Genomic DNA, 14,190 nt, shown 5'->3' on the forward strand with positions numbered 1-14,190 from the left:
CCCCCCCCCCCCCCCCCCCCCCCCCCCCCGTAGCTGCAGGCTTCTGGAAGCTGCCAAATGATTACCACCCCCCAGCCTTTCCTCCCTTCCCTGGAAAGCTGAGCAGGTGTGCGTGCAACTCTCCGACCTTCACTGAGTCCTCTATGAAACGAAAACCCCAATACCCCGCCCCGTTCCCCCAAACCACCCTCCCTACAGACACCCCCAGGTCTGGGCACCCCAGCGTTTACTGAGCCCCTTCTGTGTGCACAGCCTTTGTGAGGCCCCCAGCGTGAAGGGGGCAGGCATCCTGCTGGGGACAGGCCAGGTGGAGAGTGGAAAGTATCACCTGGCTCCCGTACCAGCTCCCGACGATGGGTCGGTCAGCAAGGAAGGGCCCCGACCAAAGGCTCTCTGCGGAAGCAGCGTTGGAGCAGGGCTTGGATACGCATGAGCGTTTATCTGCTTTTGACCACGTGCCTGGCCCTTGCTGGGTGCTGGCCATGCAGCGGGGGTGGCGGTCTCCCTGAGTACGTGGAGGGGGGCTGCGTGGTGGCTGACATGTCCGGGCAGGTGTGTGTGGCAGCTGGGAGCGTAGGAGTGAAATGGGAAGGTGGGAAAGGCAAGACTGGTCCCGGCTCTGACTTGAGCACTGGGGGGTTTGGAGCACTTAGATTTCCTTGTATGGGCTGCGAGCGGCCACCGAGGGTTTCTGAGCAGGGATTAGACGGTGGTTTACGTTCAGCTGTCTTTTGAATCGGCCAGTGGAATTCTCTCTGGTGGAAGAGAAGCTTCAGAAACAGGGCTTTTAGCTGACTGTTCGGGCCCCCAAGGCCCCCATACATAGAGGGTCTTCTTAAAGGAGACCACCCTCCCCCCCCCCCATCCTAAACCCAGAGGGCCAGTCTTTGTAGGGCGAATATCAGTGGTTCTGGACTACAAGTGTTTGGAGAGAAACCAGGACCTGTGCTTTGAAATATTCTTAAAGTTTTTTTCTTTTTTTTAAGTTTATTTATTTATTTTGAGAGAGTGGGGGGAGGAGCAGACAGAGAGAGAGAGAGAGAGACAGAGAGAGAGAATCCCAAGCAGGCTCCACACCACCAGCACTGAGCCCGAATCAGGGCTCGAACCCACGAACCACAAGATCAGGACCTGAGCAGAAGTCAGACGCTTAACCGACAGAGCCACCCAGGCGCCCCCTTCTTAAAAAGTTTTTAAATGAAAGAAAGTGCTGTGTTCCCATCCTAGAAACTTAGCGTTTTGGTAACGGTTTCATCTTGGCTGAAAATTCAGCTCGTTTTCAGGTTTTCATTATTAACGTGTTGCCAAAAACACCCCCGTGTGCAAATAAGTCTGTCTGTCTCTGATCGGCTTTTTTTTTGCAGGATTCGGTTTCTGGAAGCAGAATTCCTAGGCCGTTTTTAACACACCGAATGGGTGGGCAGCTCTTCAGATTGTTTTCCAAAATGTGTCAGGAGTTGAAACTTGCACCAGGAGGCTTTGAGGGGCCAGTTTCAGAGCAACTACCCCCCCAACGCTGGGAATTAAGATTAAACCGTTTTTTTTCCCCCCTAATTCAAAAGATGGAAAATATCTCCTTATTTTAATTTCTAGTGAACTTCACTACATTTTTAAGGGTTCACGAGATTTTGGTTTCCCTATCAGTCACTGTGAGGACTTTATATTGACAGTATTAACTGTTTTTTTGTTAAGCGGTTAGTATATTTCCTGATTGTTTGCCTTTTAATATTTGTGATTCCTGGTGTTCTGAGTTTTAAACACGTATGTCGCAAAATCGATTGACTTTTGCTCTTTGTAGTTTCTTTACCTACGTGGTTAGAAAAAAATTTTCTTTTCTGTCACAAAGTCAGTTAGGGACATGTTCTTTTTTTTTTAATTTTTTTTTTTTTAAGTTTATTTATTTTTGAGACAGAGAGAGACAGAGCATGAACGGGGGAGGGGCAGAGAGAGAGGGAGACACAGAATCGGAAGCAGGCTCCAGGCTCTGAGCCATCAGCCCAGAGCCCGACGCGGGGCTGGAACTCACAGACCGCGAGATCGTGACCTGAGCCGAAGTCGGATGCTTAACCGACTGAGCCACCCAGGCGCCCCTAGGTACATGTTCTAGATTGCTTTTCATTGGTTTTCTCCTTATATTTAAATCTTTAATCTGGAATTTTTTAAAAAGTTGGTGTAAAAGTCATCTACCGTAATTCCTAGAATGGGATAATTGTTCAGGTACATTCTATCAAACAATCTTCTTCTCCCTCCCCTCCCCCCATTTATTTGGATCCTGTCCTTGTCTCTCATGACTTTATCTCTTAAGAATTTATCTGGGGGCGCCTGGGTGGCTCAGTCAGTTAAGCATCGGATTTCAGCTCAGGTCATGATCTCACGGTTTGTGAGTTCGAACCCCCGCATCGGGCTCTCTGCTGTCAGCCTGGAGCCCGCTTCAGGTCCTCTAGCCCTCCCCCGCCTCTCAAAAATAAATAAACATTTTGTTAAAAAAAAAAAAAACGGGGCGCCTGGGTGGCTCAGTGGGTTGAGTGTCCGACTTCCGCTGAGGTCATGATCTCACGGTTCGTGGGTTCGAGCCCCACATCAGGCTCTGTGCTGACGGGTCAGAGTCTGGAGCCTGCTTCGGGTTCTGTGTCTCCCTCTCTCTCTGTCCCCCCACCCCCCATGCTCTGTCTGTCTCTCTCCCTCTCTCAAAAGTAAATAAACATTAAAAAGAAAAACCCTTTTTTTCCCCCTGCTTTACTGAGATCCAAGGGACGCATATGTTGGGTTAGCATCAGGCAATGCGACCTGTTGATTTGATGCGTGTGTATATTGCAAAACGATTACCACCATAGCGATAGCGAACACCTACGGTCGCGTCCGTAATTGCCATTTCTTTTTTGTGGTGAGAACATTTAACATCTGCTCTTTGGCCACATTCAAGTATATGATACGGTATTAGCCATAATCACCATGCTGTACGTTAGAACTCCAGAACTCATTTACCTTCTTCTTCTTTTTTGTTTTTTTTTTTTTAACAATTTTTTTTTTAACTTTTTAAATTTATTTTTGGGACAGAGAGAGACAGAGCATGAACGGGGAAGGGTCAGAGAGAGAGGGAGACACAGAATCGGAAGCAGGCTCCAGGCTCCGAGCCATCAGCCCAGAGCCTGACGTGGGGCTCGAACTCACGGACCGTGAGATCGTGACCTGGCTGAAGTCGGACGCTTAACCGACTGCGCCACCCAGGCGCCCCTAATGCTTATTTATTTATTTTTCAGAGGGGGGAGAAAGAGAGAGTGAGCGGGCGTGAGCAGGGGAGGGGCAGAGAAGGAGAGAGAGTCTGAAGCAGGCTCCACGCTGACAGCCGCGAGCCTGATGTGGGGCTAGAACTCACAAACCGCGAGATCATGACCTGAGCTGAAGTCGGACGCTTAACCGACTGAGACACCCAGGTGCCCCTCTACTCTCTGTTGCGGAGTTTGGCTTTTTCAGATCCCACATGTCAGGGAGATCATACAGCATTTATCTTTCCTGGTCTGACTTAGTTCAGTTAGCATAATGCCCTCAAGGCCCATCCGTGCTATGGCAAATGGCAGAATTTCCTTTCTCATGGCCGGATAATATTCCATGATGTAGAATCGTCTTTATCCATTCATCCGTTGATGGTTAAAAGAAATTTCAGGGGCACCTGGCTGGGCTCAGTCCATGGAGCATGTGATTCTTGATCTTGGGGTTGAGAGTTTGAGCCCTACAGTGGGTGTAGAGATAATTTAAAAAAGTAAAAAAAAAATCTTAATTTTTTAAATTAAACTTAATTTTAATATAGTTTCGTTTTATTTTATTATTTTTAGCACAGTTTTATTTCAGATTTACAGAATTCTTACGAAGATAGTACAGAAGTTCCCGTATGCCCAACTCCTTGTTCCTCCTATTATAATATCTTACGTTACTGCGGTACATTTATCACAATCGACCAACCAAGATTGATGTATTATTATTTTAATTTTTTAAAAAATATATATTTTTGAGAGAGAGAGAGAGAGAGACAGAGCATGATTGGGGGAGGGGCAGAGAGAGAGGGGGAGACACAGAAACCGAAACAGGCTCCGGGCTCTGAGCTGTCAGCACAGAGCCCGACACGGGGCTCGAACTCACGAACTGAGCCACCCAGGCGCCCCGACTGATGTGTTGTTATTAACCAAAGTGCATTCTTTATTCACATTTCCTCAGTTTTCCCTTCATGTCCTTTTTCTGAATCCCATCCAGGATCCCACGTTATATATTCAGTTGCCATGTCCCCTTAGGCTCCTTTGGCTGTGAGAGTCTCCCAGGCTTTGTTTTTGATGACCTTGACGGTTTTGATGAGGATCACTCGGACGTTTTGTCCCTCAGTCACGGTTTGTTTGGTGTTTTTCTCCGGTTAGAGCGGGTGGTGGGAGGGAGAGCACACGTGCAATGCCATTCTGGTCGCGTCCGGCCACGGGTGCACGCCGTCGATACGACGTATCACTGTCGATGTTGACCTCGGTCACACGGCTGAGGCGTCCGTTGTCTCTGCTGCGAAGTGACTCTTTTCTTTCTCCCTTTCCGTACCGTCCTCTTTGGAAGACAAGTCCCTAGGTGCGACCCCCACTGAAGAAATGGGACGTTGTGCGCCACCTTATTAGGGGGGGAGAATCTGCATAAATTATTTGGAATTCTTCTGGATCAGAGCCTTGTCCCTTCTTCCCCATTTATTCACTCATCCAGTCCTTTACATAGCTCACATGTATCATGTAGTTATTTCGGACACCGGGTTCTAATCCAGTGCTGCTTTATTTTTGTAGCTCTGTTTTTCCAGCTTTGGTCATTGGAAGCTCTTCTGTTGGCTCTTGGGTGTGTGTGCAAGTGTGTGTGTGTGTGTGTGTGTGTGTGTGTGTGTGTGTATAAGCACTATTCTTACTTTCTGGCACTACAGACGTTCAAGACCCGTCTTCTGTATTTCCTGCCCCCATCCTGGATGTAACAATGCATCCAAGAGTCCCTGGCTCCTTTTATTGAAAAATGGTGTCAGAAAATAGGATCTGGGTGCTAGGGGTGCTGGGGTGTCACTGTTTCTAGATCATTAGCTGACAGAGCAAAGAAATAGGCACTGTATAGTAACCTGCGTGTATACCTGTAGCTGTGAGTGTTTACCTGTGTCTACACGGAGCCGTGCGTGACTTCGTACCGATGCCTCCAACTCTGATTTTGTTACCACGTGGATCATTCCAGCCTTCTCCCCTTGCCGATCTATGAGCCCTGACCCCCACAGGGACAAACCTGGCCCCCCCCCCCCTGCAGCCACCTTGCGTTTATTTAACTGTTATGGAACTATTTATGGAACTGTTCAGTTCCACTGTACGTAGAAGTGGTGGGAGTGTTGTTACTTTGCACCCCATGGGAGACAACCCTGTTAACCAGAGGACAGTTCTTTGGCCTTTGGTCTTACAGACTTATTTCCAGAGCGACTTAGGTCAGTCCCTGATCTGTAATCTTTTTATTCATCTGCTTCCTTTTCCTTGAACATTTATTCCGTTACATTTTTTTTTTAGTGTTGATTTATTTTTGAGAGAGAGAGAGAGAGAGAGAGAGAGAGAGACAGAGCATGAACAGGGGAGGAGCCGAGAGACAGGGAGACACAGAATCCGAAGCAGGCTCCAGGCTCCGAGCTGTCAGCACAGAGCCCGACGTGGGGCTCGACCTCAGGAACCGTGAGAGATCATGATCTAGGCTGAAGTCGGTCGCGTAACCAACTGAGCCACCCGGGTGCCCCGAACATTTATTCTTTCAGATGGCAAAACAGAAGAACTGAGTCCACTTCCAAAAAAAAAAAAAAATTCCTGTTGTGATTTTCTTTGGAATTGTGTGAAATCTTGATTTGGGGAAAATTATCATTAAATTAAAATCGTCATTAAAAAGTTCGGTTGTTTCCATCTAGGATGCGTGCCTCTTCCTTTGTTCACATATTTATTTCCTTTCGTAAGGAGTTATAGTTTTTTTTTCTCCCTTATACGTTCCACCCATTTCTTTTAAAGATCATTTCTAAGTATTTTGTTTTTTGTTACTATTTTGACTAGGAATTTTTTTTCCATTACATTTTTTGCAAATGAGTATTGCTGGTATGTTGGAAAGCAATTCATTTTCATATATTTATTCTGTTTCCAACGTTCTTGCTGAAGTTGTTCTATTATTTTTTTTAACTAGTTCTAACTTTTTGGGTAATGGCTCAAGTTTCCATTGCCTATCGAAATTATAATATTGTCTTGCTTTTCCAATCAAATATTTCACTGATTTGAAATGCCTTTTGTTCTTTCTCAGCCAAAAACTTTCAAAAAAATTTTTATGTTTATTTTTGAGAGAGAGAGAGAGAGAGAGAGAGAGAGAGAGAGAGAGAAACAGAGTACGAGCAGGGGAGGGGCAAAGAGAGGGGCAGAGAGAGGGGAAGACACAGAATCTGAAGCAGGCTCCAGGCTCGGAGCTGTCAGCACAGAGCCTGATACAGGGCTCGAACCCACGAACCGTGAGATCATGACGTGGGCCGAAGTCGGACGCTTAACGAACTGAGCCACCCAGGCGCCCCCAGAACTTTCAGAACAATGCTAAATACACAAACAACGGCCGTGGTCATTCTCGCCTTGCCTCTGATTGTGCACTGCGATGTGATGTTGGCTCTCGGTTTGAGGTTTTCCTCATCAGGTGAACGAGGACGATGCTTTCATTCCTAATTTACTAAGGGTAAAAAACAAAACAAAAAAACCCACCCCAAAACACAAAACCCCGAACAGGGATGGGCGCTGAATTTTAGCCAGTGACTCTCTGGCTGTTTGAGGTATTCGTAAGCTCTTTTTCCTGTTGACCTATTGATATGATTCCTTCGTCTCTAACTACTTCCACGTTCCTTCCAGAAGCCCTGCTCAGTTGTGGATTATTCTTTCGTATACAGCTGGATTCCATTTGCCAGTGTCTCATTGGGGAGTTTTGCATTCTGTTTCAGCTCAGATCAGTAAGTGACATTCTTTCTTTGTGCCCTCTGTCAAGTGTTGGCATCAGGGCTTAGCTCTTTTGTTTATTTAAAAGCAACTTTAATGTTTATTTTTGAGAGAGAGAGAGAGAGAGAGACAGAGACAGAGCGTGAGCAGGGGAGGGGCAGAGTGAGAGGGAGACACAGACTCCAAAGCAGGCTCCAGGCTCCGAGCTGTCCGCACAGAGCCCGAGGCGGGGCTCGAACTCATGAACCGCGAGATCACGACCCGAGCTGAAGTCGAACTCTTAACCGAGTGAGCCACCCGGGTGCCCCTTGTCTTTTTTTTTTTTTTTAAAGTAAGCTCTACACATGGCCCAGGGCTCAAACTCACAACCCCAAGTTCAAGAGTTGCATACCCCATGGACTGAACCACCCAGGTGCCTCTATTTATTTATTTATTTATTTATTTATTTATTGTAAAAATTTTTTAAAAATGTTTTTATTTATTTTTGAGACAGAGAGAGAGCATGAGCAGGGGAGGGGGCAGAGTGAGAGGGAGACACAGAATCTGAAGCAGGCTCCAGGCTCCGAGCTGTCAGCACAGAGCCCGATGCGGGGCTTGAACTCATGGACTGTGAGATCATGACCTGAGCTGAAGTCGGACGCCCAACCGACTGAGCCACCCGGGCGCCCCTCTATTTATTTATTTTTAAGATTAATTTTTTTTAAGTCAGCTCCACGGGCCCAGTGTGGAGCCCAACACAGGGCTTGAACTCACGACCCTGAAATCAAGACCTGGGCTGATGGGGCACCTGGGTGCCTCGGTTAAGCGTCCGACTCTTGATTTCAGCTCAGGTCACAATCTCACAGTTTGTGAGTGTGAGCCCTACATCGGGCTCTGCACTGACCGCGGATCCTGCTTGGGATTCTTCCTCTCTCTCTCTGCCCCTCCCCTGCCTCTGCCCTCTCTGTCTCTCGAAATAAATAAAAACTTAAAAAAAAAAAAAAAAAAACAACCTGAGCTGAGATCACGAGTCAGATGCTCAAACGATTCCAAACTGTACAACCTGTATGAAGCTCTCCTCTCAGTGGATTTCTTTTTTTTTTTTTTTTTTTTTTTTAATTTTTTTTTTCAACATTTTTTATTCATTTTTGGGACAGAGAGAGACAGAGCATGAACGGGGGAGGGGCAGAGAGAGAGGGAGACACAGAATCGGAAACAGGCTCCAGGCTCCGAGCCATCAGCCCAGAGCCTGACGCGGGGCTCGAACTCACGGACCGCGAGATGGTGACCTGGCTGAAGTCGGACGCTTAACCGACTGCGCCACCCAGGCGCCCCTGGATTTCTTATTTCTATGTGGAATCTCATATCTTGCAGTGTCCTGTAAATAAATATTAAATTCCACCCTTTCCTTTTTTTTTTTAATTTTTAAATTTTATTTTTGAGAGAGAGAGAGAGTGAGAGGCAGACAGAGCATGAACAGGGGAAGAGCAGAGAGAGAGGGAGACACAGAATCTGAAGCAGGCTCCGGGCTCTGAACTGTCAGCACAGAGCCCGATGTGGGACTGGAACTCACCAACTGCGAGATCATGACCTGAGCTGATTAACCGATTAACGGACTGAGCCACCCAGGCGCCCCAGGGCTTAGCTCTTTTAGTTAATAACTATAATTATTAAGTTTTCTCCCCAAATTGCAAATTAAAAACAAAATCATTCATTTATTTTTTGTGGCCACCTCTACATCCAACGGGGGACTTGAACTTAACAACCCCGAGATCCAGAGTCACATGCTCTGCTAACTGAGCCCGACAGGCCCCAAATTGTAAAATTAATACACGCTTGTGAAATATTCTAATAATACTGCTCTCAGGGGATACAAATACTTTGAATAATTTTGCATCCCTCCAGACCACGTGTGCGTGTAATTCACTCCTACACATAGATGCACTTGATTTTTTTATGACACGAAAAATGGGATCATACGATGCATAGTGTTCTGCACGTTGCTTTTCTCCCCCGTGCAACACCCCAGCGATCTCTTTCCATGTCAGGAAATATAAATCCACCTCACTGTTTTTAACGACTCCAAAAGATGCGACAGAAGGGATCTTCATTTATCTGGGTCCTATCTTGATTTATCCAGCCGCGCCCATATTGTGGGAAATAGATGGCTTTCAGCTCCTTTCCCGCAAACGCTCACGCGTTTGTAAACATATCCGAATGATAGATCCCAGGCACGCCGTTGCTCTGTGAAGGCACGTGAGCGTTTTCAGTTTTGGTAACGAGATTGTCCTCCAGAAATGCTGTACTGCCCCGCCCTCCTGGCACAGTATGAGACTGGGTTTTTCCCACACACCTTGCCGGCATCGGGGGACATCATTCTTCCCTGGTTTGCTAATTTGCCGGGTGTGAAATGGTGTCCTGTCTTAACTTGCATATGTTGGATCGTTGGTGGGTTCCAGCATCTTCTCTGGGTCACCAGGCGCACCGTCAGCTTTCCTCAGGGAGGAGGGGTGTCAGCCTCCTGTCACCTCGGAGTGCCATTGCTGTTAACCAGCCTCTCATGAAAAAATAGATCTGATTGGTTCTAGCTCTGAGGGGACGGTCCACCACCCCTGGCCGCCCTCCCCCCGCCCCTCCGTGCATGTTTCTCACCTTGGAGGCTGGGGGCTCTGAGCTGCCTGCGAGCCGTGAGCTGGGTTAGGCACGTCCCCAAGGAGAAGTGGCAAGATAAGGACGCGGTGGGTCTGAGGACAGGAGGCTGCCTGAAGGGGCTGGGCTGATGCGTTAGGCTGGTCCCCAGGGATCCCTGACAGACCCACCTTTCACTCGCTCAATAGGCAATTCTCGAAGGATGACCACGGGCCAGGCGGGGCTCCAGCTTGCCGTGGCACCTTTAGTCCAGCTGGGCCCACAGCAAAGGGCCAAGTTCGTTAACCACAGTGTGGTCCCTGATACAGAGAGGCCTTAGCTGCTCTGAGAGGTGGGGATACATGGATGATGTTGAGCCGAGATAGAGAGGTGCTGGGTGGGTCGGGCAGAGCCCGTCCGGGCTGGGGAGGAGCACTGCAGGCTGAGGGGACAGCGGATATGATGGCTCTGAGGCTGCCAGGAATGTGGATGTGAATGTCTCTTTAAAAATGGCAGGGATTGGCTGATGCAGACAGTTGGGGCAGAGCCCGACTCCATTGGGTGTTGGGGGCGAGGGCCCCTCCGTGCGGATCTGGACTCCTGGACACCAAGGAGGAGGTGGAGGAAGGTTCTGGGGCCATATTGGCTCTTTGGACAGCGTCACTTGTCCAGCTGTTTCCTGCCCCCACCATGTCTGTCCTTTGCGGGCGTTTTCAAGGGAGTCGCGTTCACCCAGCCCTGGGCTCAGGGATTGTGGGGAGCCTAGCAGGCTAGACTTCACTTTCCCCAGCCCCTGCCTGGTAGAAATGGGAAGACGGTGTCCCCGAGAGGGGATGAAATTGTGCCCGCGATGGTGGCAGACTGTGGGACCCTACCCCGGGGTCACTGCAGCTGGAGGAGGGGGTGGGCGTGAATCCAGACTTGGCCCCAGGACTCCCGCCCTGCTTTTAAGGGGGAGGGGGGAGGGGCAGGCCCCAGGAAGAGTCCTTGACATGAGGTCGTTCGGAGGCCGGACCGGCAGTGCCTGGCTGGAGCCCTGACCGACGTCACTGGGGCACAGGATTCTGGGTAATGGGCTGGAGCATCACCTGGGTGTGATCCTCCCGTGTCCCAGGGGCTCCACACCCTCCCCTGGTCAGGGTGGAAAAAAATCCGCCTGAGGAGAGATGGTTCCAGGCCAGGCTTCTGGGGCTCAGATGCTCAAGGGCGGCACGAGAGGAGCCAAGGTCACGGGTTTAATGATTTTTGCAGCCGGTCAGTCGTTGAGACCTTGAATGTGGGGCTGGATGGACCCACTTTGAATCCCACCTCTACTGCTTGGGTGGTGGGGGGGTCACCTCACCTCCCCGGGCCCCAAATTCTCATCTGTGAAATGGGGATAATAAACAGTTGACTTCTCAGGGCAGAGAACGGCACCTGGTGCTTCGTACATACTAAAAGGGTGGTAACTGTCCCCATCATCATCGTCACCCTTGTTTTCGGAGGCAGCCCAGCTGGTGGCAGAGGGGGCGCTGGGGGCGAACAGGTGGGTCTGGACGTTGTGCCCTCCCCCAAATTCATGTCCTTCCTAGAACCTCAGGATGCGACCTTATTTGGACAGAGGATCATTGCAGGTGCGATGAGTCAGGATGGGGTCATACTGAGGTAGAGTGGGCCCTTATCCAACACGATCGATGCCCTCATAAGAAGGAGAGACGCAGGGACAGCACAGGGAGAAAGCCCTGTGACAACGGGGGGAAGGCCCGAGTGCTTTACCAGCCAAGGAACGCCGAGGGTTGCTGGTGTTGCCTTCAGAGAGAGCACGGCCCTGCCGACACCCGGATTGTGGACTGCTGGCCTCAAGAATTGCAAGAAGGGAAATAGTTCTGTTGTTAAAAGCTACTGAGTTTGTGGTGTTCTCTTACGGTGGCCCCAGGACACTAGCACAGACGTTAACTATCGCTTACCAGCTGTTTGACCTTCACTGAGGGCGTTGTCTCCTCTCTAAGTCTTGGTATCCTCCGTGGTTACAGGGAGATATTTATTACGAGAACTGAGCTCAAATTATCAATATCATGCTAGCCAGGCCGGCATGCTAAGAGGTGGGGTGATGAGAGCTTTTTGTCCAGAGCCAGCCCTGCCTGGACAGGGTGAAGGAAGGAGATGGGGAGGCTCGCGAGACCCCTTCCAGTGGGTAAACTCATATGGGGACGTGTCAGGTGGCTTGCCCTCTCCTGCCCTGTCCTGGCACCTCAGTCTGTCCCGCTGGAAGATGGGTCTTGAAATGGTCATCCTGCTGAGAGCACCCGGTCCTGGTGGGGTTTCAGGATGGATGAGGTGCAGCCGGGCCCAGGAATGACAGATGAAAGCTAGAGGCCAGCGTGAATTAACGACAAGAAGGCCTCTCTCTTTCTGCCTGCCGCTGCGGAAGGGAGGGTGGCGGGGAGACCAGGTGGCAAGGAGACCTCCAGCCCCCCAGCCCCTTCTTGGCATCTGGGAAGCCAGCGCTGCCGTAGGGTGTTGGGACCTTCAGTGGCACCCTGTGCCCGGAGCCGGTTTGGGGATTATCTCTTCAGTAAAAGGAAGAAATCCCAGATTTTGCGTGCGTGTGTGTGTGTGTGTGCTCTCCTGAGAGCGTTCTTGATTCAGATGTTGAGGCAGGGATTTAAAAAACTCTTGCCTTCTGGGGCGCCTGGGTGGCTCCCTTGGTTAAGCGTCCGACTTCGGCTCAGGTCATGATCTCACGGTCTGTGGGTTCGAGCCCCGCATGGGGCTCTGTGCTGACAGCTCAGAGCCTGGAGCCTGCTTTGGATTCTGTGTCTCCCTCTCTCTCTGCTCCTCCCCTGCTCCTACTCTGTCTCTCTTTCTCTCAAAAACACATATGGAAAATAAAACAAAACCTTTTGCCTTCCATCTCAGCCAGGGTCGTGCCCTCTGTCTTGAGAGCAATCACGGACACTTTCGTCCGTCTGGCCAACCCTGTCTCAGTATGGCCAACTCCTCTGCGTGCCCCAAATAACCACATTCGTTCCCTGCTTCATTTTGTATTTGTTTCCCTGGGAGACGGGCAGCCAGCGTGTTGTAGGGGGAGGGTCTGGGATTCAGCACATGTTCGCTGTGTGTTGATCGTATGCCTGGCCTTGTTCTGGGACACGGGTTACAAAGGTAAGTGAAACTTTGTTCCGACCTGGGGCTGCTCAAGCAATTTGGAATTCACTGATGTGTTTATTCGGTTACTTATTTGAACCGGGTTTGTTGAGCGCTTACCGCGGGCCAGGCACTGAGCTCGGCTCGAGGCCTGCAGTGGAGAACGGAAGAAGGGGTCACCGTCTGTGGGGAATATCCCATCATTCTTGCACCAGATCTTCCCAGCTGACCTTGAAGGACTCCCGTCTCCTCTCTGGACTTCAGTTTCTCCGTCGTTAAGAAGATGGGAGTTTTGGATCTCTTTATCTTCAACCTTGTTAGGTTTGGCACATAGGTTTGTGGTCAAATTGGTTTTATTTTTTTTTTATTAAAAATTTTTAAAATGTTTATTTATTTTTGAGAGAGAGGGTCAGAGCGTGAGTGGGGGAAGGACAGAGAGAGAGGGAGACCCGGAATCGGAAGCGGGCTCCAGGCTCTGAGCCGTCAGCCCAGAGCCCGACGCGGGGCTCGAACTCACGGACCGCGAGATCGTGACCTGAGCTGAAGTCAGACGCTTAACCCACCAAGCCACCCAGGCACCCCCGGTCAAATTGTTTGTTCCCAAGTCTGTTCTTGCTGGAGACGGGATGATGGAGGCTGTGGGAGGCAGGATAGATGGTTATTTCTGTAACCCACAGAACCTGTACATCCATTATTTGACGCAAGTAAAGAGGCCTCGCACGTGTAGTTAAGGTAGGAATCTTGACATGGAGAGATTATCCCAGATTATCTAGGTGGCCTCATTGTAGTCACAAGCCTCCTTGTAAGAGGGAGGCAGGAGATCAGGGTCACAGAAGGAGATGCCGCAGAGAAGCAGACGGGAGAGAGAGGGGCTTTGAAGATGTAGGAGGGGCCGCAGTCCCGGGAACGCAGGCGGCCTCTAAACGCTGGAAAAATCAAGGAAGCAAATTTTCCTTTAGAGCCTCCAGAAGGGACGCGGCCCTGCTGATACCTTAACTTTAGCACTTCTGACCTCCAGAAATGATGTGTGTTGTTTTAAGACACTAAGTTTGTAGTGATTTATTAAAGCAGCAGTAGGAAACTAACACAGAGGCCAACCTGAAAATCCTTTCCAGGGCTTTCCAGTGAACTCGGAGAAGCCTCCCTGGCTCCTGAAATTTTCCAAGTCTGTGTTAGCCACACGGTCCCTGGCACTCCTCATGTGCTGGCCCAGTGCTTGGGATGTAAGGAGAGGATGTCACTGAGCATTGCTGAGGGGTGTGGGGGAATCAGGACGAATCTTCCAGAAGAATCTTCCTCTCTCCCAGAGCGCAGACTCTCCTAGAACAGCCTTGGTCGTGGAAGGCTAGACCTTAGATGGTAGGTCTGGCGTCCTCCCCCCCTCCACCGTAGGGTCCCCCCCACTTTGGGTTTCTCAATCCGGTAAAATTGTAAAACAAAACAAAACAAAACAAAAAAAAACACA

The 14,190-nt window shown here is 49.7% G+C and overlaps 1 protein-coding gene across 1 annotated transcript in view; it reads left to right on the plus strand.

Annotated features, from left to right (window-relative positions):
* Window positions 1-14,190, plus strand: part of HMCN2 (hemicentin 2) — a 143,174-nt gene that overhangs the window by 472 nt on the left and 128,512 nt on the right. The gene's annotated exons all lie outside the window — the stretch shown is intronic.

This window comes from Panthera uncia, chromosome D4 (assembly GCF_023721935.1).
Source record: "Panthera uncia isolate 11264 chromosome D4, Puncia_PCG_1.0, whole genome shotgun sequence".
Lineage (NCBI taxonomy): Eukaryota > Metazoa > Chordata > Mammalia > Carnivora > Felidae > Panthera > Panthera uncia.